Here is a 9,671-nt window from a genome sequence, read left to right as displayed (position 1 = left end):
TGCCTGGGAGAAGAGACCAATCCCCACCTGGCTACAGCCTCCCTTCAGGTAGTTGTAGCCAGCAATGAGGTCCCCCCTGAGCCTCCTCTTCTCCAGGCTGCACACCCCCAGCTCCCTCAGCCTCTCCTCATAGGGTTTGTGTTCCAGGTCTCTCACCAGCTTTGTCACCCTTCTCTGGACACGTTCCAGTATCTCAACATCTCTCTTGAATTGAGAGGCCCAGAACTGGACACAGCACTCAAGGTGTGGCCTTATTTTCTAAATCCTTGATAGAACTTTGGAAAGGAAGATTAAAGACCAGATGTGAACTTTTGTTCTTGTTGCTGGCAATCCCTACCAAAATACTTTCACAAAATTTGGTATACATGAAAACCTTCCTATGATCTGAGAAAACCACTGGGACACCAACACATGTGCAACCAAAGAACAGGTTACAGGAATAGCTATCATCTTCTTTTTGAGTTCATCTGATAAGATCCATGTATATTTTGGGCAGCTGCTGCTGTTGATTTGTTCTTTTTTTTAATCTTTTTTTTTTTTTTTAATAAGCTGCTTTTACTCTGGATTCAGCAGCAGGCTATAAAAGGGAAGAGGCTTTGTGTTGTGCTGGGCACTATTAGTAGGACTTTGGCATAAATTCATCTTTATAATGGATAATACAACTTTTCCTTTTCTTTGCCCACGTTCTTTTCCTGTTGGTTTATTATCTTTGACAGGCTTTTTAGTGTGAGTCACAGTTAGTCACACAAAAAAAATCTTATCTGGAAAGGCCCCCCTCAAGTTTGAGAAGAAAGTGCTCCCCTTGGCAGTTCACTTTTTGCTCCTTTGCTGCGACTTCAAACCAGGCTGTGCCTAAGACTGCTGGTCGCCTGCTTGTGCAGTGTGTGTTTATCTCAGAGAACAGAAGCACTACAGAGGAGTATGTAGGGAAAAAAAGCTGAGGATAAACATTTTCCCTTTTAAAGGATGGACATGTTTGGAGTTTAATGCCTTCTTTTACTTCTCTCTTAGTTTCTCATAAATTGTCTGACTTTAAGAATAATATTACTAGCAGTTGTCACCAGCTGTGATGCTGCACAAAACCTGTTGGTGAAGCCTTCATCTTCTATTCTTTTAAAAATAAAATAACATATTTGATCTGAATTTTTGATCTTCTGGTCAGCTGTGTCATTTTACACAAAGGCATGACTTTTAAGGACCTACATGGAGAAGAGGAGGCTCCAAGGTGACCTTATTGTGGCCTTTCAATATCTGAAGGCAGCCTACAATAAAGCTGGGGAAGGACTTTTCAGGATATTGGGGAATGACAGGATTAGGAGGAATGGAACAAAGCTGGAGATGGGTAGGTTCAGGCCGGACATCAGGAGGAAGTTCTTCAGCACAAAAATGGTGAAAGCCTGGAATGGGTTGCCCAGGGAGGTGGCTGAGGCCCCGTCCCTGGAGGTGTTTAAGGCCAGGCTGGATGAGGCTGTGGCCAGCCTGATCTAGGGTAGTGTGTCCCTGCCCATGGCAGGGAGGGTTGGTACTAGATCCTTGTGGTCCCTTCCAACCTTGACTGATTCTATGATTCCAAATATTACCAAACCAATAGTGATCTCATTAATCTCCAAGTAGGTAGGCTTTACATCCAGACATGGGTTAGTGATCCTTCAGCTATTCTACAATGCTTTCACTACATCATCCTTCAAGCCAACAGAGGCACAAGGAAAACTAATGGTGCAGAAACAGAAGGCAGCACAATTGTGCTAAAAGCACAGCAAGTTACCCCAGAGATGAGGTGCAGGTATTGATGTCATGGTTTAGGCCCAGCCAGCTAAGCCCCTTGCAGCTGCCTGCATACTGTTCTCCCACCACAGACATCCAGTAGAATGGAAAAGAGCATCAGGAGCAAGATGCAGACCCCCATGATTTGAGATAGAAAAGTTTAGTAGAACAGCACAAAGAGCAGAGAAAACAACAGGAGTGACAACAACACTAATGAAGTAATATATAAAGAAAATTATGTAAAATACTATGTGTTCACACTAGCATCAACTTGCTTCACACTCATGTGCAGCTGTCCTCAGCCAGACCTCCCCTTACAAAGCTGGCATGATGTTGGTATGGTAGAACAAGGGACACAGCCTCAAGCTGTGCCAGCACAGGTTTAGGATGGATGTTCAGAAGAAGTTCTTCACAGAAAGAGAAATTGGCATTGGAATGGGCTGCCTGGAGAGGTAGTGGAGTCGCCACACCTGCAGGTGTTTAAAAGGAGACTGTGCCATGGTTTAGCTAACTAGAAGGTGTTGGGTGATAGGTTGGACTCAATGATCTCAAAGTTCTTTTCCAACCTGGTTAGTTCTGTATGATTTTCTGTGTGAAATGTTGGCTATCCTGGTTGTGACTTCTCCCATCTTCTTGTGAAAAATTAACCTTGTCCTAGCTGAGCTCAGGGCAATTGGCTGCTCCTTGCCTCCATAGCCAGCACAGTGCCTTCCATGCTTTACAACCATGTGACATTCAGTGCTCCAACTTAAGCAGCAGCCTATCCAGCCAGCCAACAACCATAACTCTTCCAAAAGGCACAACTGGCTTGGCAGTCAGAGAAAACAGCTGATGTATTCCTATGTGTCCGTGTCATGGAAGAGAGCAGAGCCCTCTTGCAAAGGCCCCATTTGTACACAGGATCGTGGCTCACATGAAGGTCAGCCATTGAAAAATCAAAACAATATTTCTATCTGCCGGCATGAGCCGAACAGCCCTGGGAAGATCTCTGTTGGGGTACGGAGGCTGGCGAGAGGTGAGGTCGGGGTACTGACGACTCGAGACAGCAGCTTCTAGGCATCAGTACATCAGTACACTTTATTAAGGCGATATAGTGATTTATATAGCCCCCAGAGGGGGTGTGCACAACCAGCCTGGGGCTGGCAGAAGTGGACAGTACAGATTGGCCCCAAGTTATGTGTAAGGCAGAGTTTGTGGTAAATAACCTGAGGTTCCCACCCAGGGGGGCTGGCCGGGGTCAGCCCCCTGAGGCTGTGTCTGCCCCAGGGGCCGGCAGATTCCACCCCCTGGCAGCTGTGCGTGGGTTGCTCATAGTTCTCAGCCTAGGTCCCTGGGAGCCTGTGAGGCTCCAAGGACACTTCTCATCACAGGGTCTGATGTTTACATTCCATACCTCGTTGCAGGAGAAAGATTCCCACAGATCTCTTTCCCAGGGGGGCAGAGGCATAAACATAGGCTATATGTTTTGGAGTAAAAGACCTTGGTTCTCACACCCGATGAACACCTGTTGGGGGCTGACCCCTGGGTAGTTCTATAAGGTTGTTTTTGGTAAGAATTATCCAATTGTACGAATTGATTATAACTTTGTACCAATCTGTAAAATTAACGTAAGTCCGCCTGAACTGGCTGAACACACCTCTTTTGGGCACTATAAAAATGCTGCATTTGCCTTGATTGAGCACTTCCCTGCTCTCCTTCTGAATGGCACCCTGCCTGCACACGTATTGCTCGGCATTCGTATGGCAGCGCCCCGACCCTCGTGAGCCTCGGAAAACCAGCGCTCAGGGCAGCCCGGACTCGCAGAGGCTCAGACAAGGCGCCTTGAATTCATAATGCTTTGAAACTTCTCAGAAATGCATTTGGACAGTGAGTAACTGATGAAATTTTAATTTAAAGACTGAATAATCTCTCAGGACTCAAATGAACTCTCTTAAAATCACAGACTCTCTTCATTTTTGCCATTCTGTATTTTACTTTGCAACCGCGAACCAAGAACTTACGTGGGATAGCTATAAATAAGCTTGGGGAAGGGAATTTCTCATGTTTTAGTAATAAATTGTTTAAACCTTTTATAAAATCGGCCTCGCATGTTATTCTCCAAAATTCCCCTAAGCTCCATTCCACAACAGTCAGCCATGTGCATCCCCAAACAGCACCAAAGAAAGAGCTTGAAACAAGTAAACGTAGTCAAACCACATCCTATTTCTGATGAGAGGGCCAATGGTCACATCCCAAGTAACAGGAACTCCTCTGTCTTAGACTGCTGATGCCACACTACTAGAAGCAAAATACTATGCATTTCTCTTAGATAAGGCTTTATTTTTCCAACATCTAAACTCCCTGGAGGCTGTGCAAAACTCACAGATTGCCTCTTTTCTGTGTGTCAAAACCTTCCTTCTCTGAAACTGCCACATCTATGTTCAGAGATTCAGGGGTTTATTACAGTGTACAACAGAAATTTGGAACTGATGCATATTACTGATGGAAATGACACTCCCAATTCCAGTAATTACTGACAGTTGCTACAGTGGTTACATTGGTGTACTGGTTTGAACCTAATTGGAATGTTTTTATTGAGAGAAATTAAATCCTTAGCTGTGAGAAGACAGAAAAAAAAAAAAACCCAACAGTATTCTATATCACCATTCTTCTGCTGAGTAATGCAACTAGTCAAAATATAGATAAGATGGTCACTTCTCACTCACTTCTTAGCTCTCACTTGGGGCTGTGCCTTCTTTCTGGTGGTCTGGTCTCTGTGGCTTTGTCTCGGGTTCAAATGCAAGTTCCCAGAGACTCTAATAAATTTAATAGACCCAATGACAATTTATAGCATTTATAGAGTGCCCTCCCCTCTTCCCCCTCCTTTTTCCAAAGATAGGGAGAAAGAGAGAGAGGTAAGCACACCCAAATAAATCAATCTCACTCGATTTGGAAGTAAAAAAAGGAAAAGTTTAACAATAACTTAGAAAAGGTATTGGAGGTAGGGGAGTTTACAAAGGATAAGGAAGGGAAAACAGCAAAATACAAAAAGGGATGGATACAACCCGAGTAATGTGATGGTGTCTCTGCCTCGTGGCTGCCACGTGGTGTGCTGGTATGCAGTGTGTGTGTGTGTGTCGAGAGGGAGCAAAGAAAAGAGAGGACTAGGAGCAGGAAGCTCCTCTGTTTTATAGGACAGGAAGTGGGGGGGAGTGGGCTAACCATCACCTGGAGTGTGGCCCACCCCTGGAGAGGGGCCAAGACCCCTAGGGTCAGGTTCAGGGTTACTCCCCCAGGAGTGTTAACCTTATACAGGCTCTATCTGCCTTAAATCTCTAATCCACCCAATCCTTTTTTATTCCCTCTAACCTCCTTGTCATCTTTTTGATATCTCACATCAGATCTCCAGATTCATCACGAGTTACACATGGGTTGATCTGGTTATTTCTGAAGGGAGGGAAAGAGGGAGGGGGAAAGGAGTTTGGATCAGGAGCCCTCTTGGGGACTTTGTTTCTGGGAGGGTTGTTGTAGTTCTGTGTTACTTTTAATTTGCATGTAACTGTATATATTTGTGTACATCTGCTTGTATATTGTTGTAAGCTGTAAATATAGCTTCATTCTTAATTTCCTGCTTGGCTGAGTCTAGTCTGGGTGATTTCATAAGAATGGGGTGGTGGGTAAAACCCAAACTGTCACAGTTTGGTCTATGGAAACCTGGCCAAGTTTAAGCAATTTTGAAATTAAATGTGACAATATTCATATTTTTCTGCATTTGGAATAAACAAAAAAAAAAGGGGGGGGGGGAAGCCACCATCACAAAAAAAAAATCCCAAGAAATTAGTAAAACCCCAAAACATATAAAAACTAGTGACTATTATCAAAGCAGCCTTAAGCCATAAATGCTACGAATCACAGAAGGATGTGATTCATTTATGGTTTAGCAGTGGGTGTGGTTTTGCACTATTGGGTGCATAATGTATTTGGACTCAATGCAAATTGCCTTTTTCAGATGCATACATTTTGCAAGTCTTTAGAGTGACTAGCTTAAAACGTGGAACAGCTCTCTCTGTCTTTCATGCCTAAGGTATATCAATTAATGTGGGGTTTTGTGGAATTTGTTTCAGTTAATGAATTTTATTTCTAACCTCTCAGAAGAGCCAAAAAGTTTCTGAGTTCAGTGGCACTACAGATACATGGAAAAAAAAAAAAAAAAAGAGGATATTTTATTGTGTTATGGAGAAAAAGGATTTTTAGGGAGTGAGTTATGACTTTTCTGAGACGTCTGTAAAAAATTCCTTTGTTGCTTACTGATAAAATATACCCAGCCTTGAATAGTGTAGATACAACAGACAGTGCAAGGACACAGAGATAGCTACCATATATATAGGCATGCAGTAATGACCAAAAGGGTCTCACAGGGAAGCTGCACTTGACAACTGGCTGATGGGGTATTTACAACACACAGACTATTTAGGATGAGCAGGAGGACTCAGACTTAAGCAGGAAGCTCTGGCTTTTCCTGAAGTTTTAAAATTAGCAAGTCACTTGGAAAAGAAGAGTGTTCGTGGATCCTAGTGCATTTCTTATTCATAGTTAGAACAAAAGCATAAGCCACAGGCCATGAAAAAGCTGCTGGTATGGTACAATCACCCAGATCTGAGACAGGTAGAGCAGAAAGCTGCCAAGAAAGTATGTATATCTTCCTCTGTTCTTTCCCCGCTCCCCATTACTGTGACAGCGAAGTGTAGGTGGTTTAGTGAGGATACACACTGCTGCACTGCAGCCAAGGAACATAAACAGAAGAATCAAAGACCTTCCTTCTCCACTGGGGATAAAAAAGACATTGCTAGGGAAGAATTTAGGGACAGGATAGCTGCAGACTTAAAATTCCCCCGAATAACACCTTCCCAGTACAGAACAGTTTATGACTCAGGACTTCAGATAAGAGATGCTTTTTGTAATGCTGTGCACAAGGTGTGGTGGGCAATGTTCTCACATGCAGACTGCTACTCTTTCTATGACAGCCCAGGCTTTTGCACTCTTCATGATCTAACATCCTCCTGCACCCTTTCCTCCAGCCTTAAATCCACTTCCATGCTATCCTGGTTTCAGCTAGGAAGGATTCTGAAGAAAATCCTGTGCCATATTTCCTTAATGCCCAAGAACTTGACAAGTATATACTCATTTGTTTAATCTCAGAGCCATTGTGGGAGAAGGTATAAAACAGACATAACATTACAGCCATTACCATATAGCTATGCAAAAGTATTGACAGGATCTTGGAGCAGTAGATGTATATGTAAACTGATTCACAGCAATGGTGGATGATGTGCAGAGTCAAAAGACCTACAGTAAGTCAGAAAGAGCAGTTAGAACTGGATCTGTGACTCACACTACCATGGAAACACCAACTTAGCACTGAAGGCAGTTCAGGCAGTGAGAAGAAATGCTAACAATTAAAAGAAAAGGAACAGAGAACAAAGTCAAAACTTTCATGCCAAATTGCACCTATAGATTGATACTTCTGATTCCCATGCCTGAAAAACAAGCAAGGTAAAGATATTTTCTCATGCAACATATTACAACTAATCGGTGGGACTCTTTCTCAAAGGATATAATGAATGAAAAAGGCTTGGAGACACACCTAATCTGTGAAGTGCTACTAGTTAAAACTTAGCAGGTTTTGGTAATCCAGGAAGATGAAAAAAGCTGGAAACTGGAAACATACAAGGTAAAGGATGCTTGCCTAGTTCTTGTTTTTCCTCACATATCCTTTAAAGAAAGGCAATCTAGAAAAATGAAGCCTTATTCCAAAGAAGCAAGGTGGTTCACAGCTTTTTACAATCTGACAAGTTCATTTTCTAGCACTAGCCCATTGGCATGCAATAGAAAAGAGGGAAGGAGCAATAGAGACACGCAGGACAATCTTTTCCCCTCCAAAGCTTTCTGATACAAGAAATGGTAATAGCAGAATACTGCAGAGGATGGTAAAATCATGTCTGCTTGACTGCTTGGCCCAGATTAGGAGGCCCAAGTTAGAGAGGAAGGAGTCTTTGGAAATTGAGTTCTCTATTATACATCTGCATCCAGGTGCTTAGGAGAGCAGAATCTCTCCTCTCCAAGCTCACTTTTGAAGGTGGCAAAAAACACAGTCCTTCAACTGGGGACAAAGAGGCTTATTTCCATGAACAACAACACACTGTGTCAGATCCGAGTCCTAGAATCCTAGACATACTGAAAGGACACCAGCACACTGGGAGGCTGCCTCTTACTGCTGACAGGAGACAGCTCAGCATGGATGCCTTCCACTGTTAGAGAAAGGGAGTGAAGGCATCATATGCTGTGGTCAACCCTGTTGACACCATTCTCATGGACACAGTGCTAGCAAGAGTCCAGTTAATGATTTCTTTGTTTGGATTCAAGCAACAAAAAAGGACATCAAAATGCAATGGAAGTGCCTGTGAACACTTCTTAAAGCAGAAGCTTTCATAATTTAGGAAGAATGCTCTGTGGGAATGACACTGGAACGTGCATCAGTTAGACAGCTATTTCATTATGTGAAACTGTCTTAAACAAAATAAAAACAGGAGGAAAAAAAAGCATTAGGTGTGCTAGACAGTGATAAAATTGCTGATAAAATCAGAGAGGAGAAAAACAACACCCCACTTAGAAATGAGGGGAAGTAGGGAATGGAATCTGCACTGGACTACAGCCACATCATAGCATAAGGAGCTTTATAGCAGGCAGTGTGAAGGAGTGGAATACTCAGCATACCTCCCCTATGCCTATGTAGTTACCACTTCTAAATGACCACCTGCCACCATCTATACTAGAGCCGCTGATCTCTTCTGAGGTGAATCTTTCAGCAGAAAGGACAGTTTAATAATGAGGGGAGCAGGGGAAAATCCCACTAGGATGCCAAAAATACTTGTCTGTACATATCCCCTGCCTGACATAGTGTCTTGAATAAGATTTTCACTGACCTCATAGGGAACACCAACATTATTTAAAAGGCCTGTGGTGCATCGCAGTATCTCAGCAGGAAGGTGTCTGAAGCACACTGAAACCCTGGACCATCACATAGCAAGAAGTGAGACCTTATCAGCAAATCTGAGCAGTGCAGCTCAATCACAAGCAGAGCTAAATGAAAGAAATACCAGTGTGGACTCCTAATCGTGCCTTATCCAGCAACTGCTGTACTAAATGGATCAAAGGTTTATTATTTTTAATAAAGAACCTTCCCCTGAAAATATGTTTTCCTTATCTGCTCACTTGTAAGGTATGAAATTACTTCCTAACTGTAAGACCGTTGCATAATAACATATTATTTTACTTACCTCTTCACTGACTCATGCATCATTTGAAAAAGTTCAAATGATTGCATGTTTCAAAACCAGGTTCAAAATGCAAACAGTAAACAGAAGAAAAATGTTTGGGTTCCTTCATATTCCCATGGAATGTATAAAAGCATCTTAAATAGGGCTAGAAGTAACCTTTAATTTGGTGGTTTTCCCTTGACAATCAAGTCAGATATTGGCTACTGTCTTTTTGATGTCAATGTCTACTTACAGGATTTATTTTTTAGTCTACATCTTATTTTTCATATGCCTCAGAGATTCAGTACAGGGTGGTTTTCTTAACCACAGTTACAAATACAGGCTTGGTGAACATTTAACAGAGTTTTTCTACCAACTGCTCCAGTAAAACAGATCACAGAATCATGGAATCAGTCAGGGTTGGAAGGGACTACAAGGATCATCCAGTTCCAACATCCCTGCCATGGGCAGGGACACCCTGGCCTAGATCAGGACAGCCAGAACATCATCCATCCTGGCCTTAAACACCTCCAAGGATGGGGCCTCAACCCAGGGTCTCACCACTCTCATGCTGAAGAACTTCCTCCTCACATCCAGTCTGAACCTACCCAC

This window comes from Pogoniulus pusillus, chromosome 3, assembly GCF_015220805.1.
Source record: "Pogoniulus pusillus isolate bPogPus1 chromosome 3, bPogPus1.pri, whole genome shotgun sequence".
Lineage (NCBI taxonomy): Eukaryota > Metazoa > Chordata > Aves > Piciformes > Lybiidae > Pogoniulus > Pogoniulus pusillus.
This window is presented reverse-complemented; position numbering follows the sequence as displayed.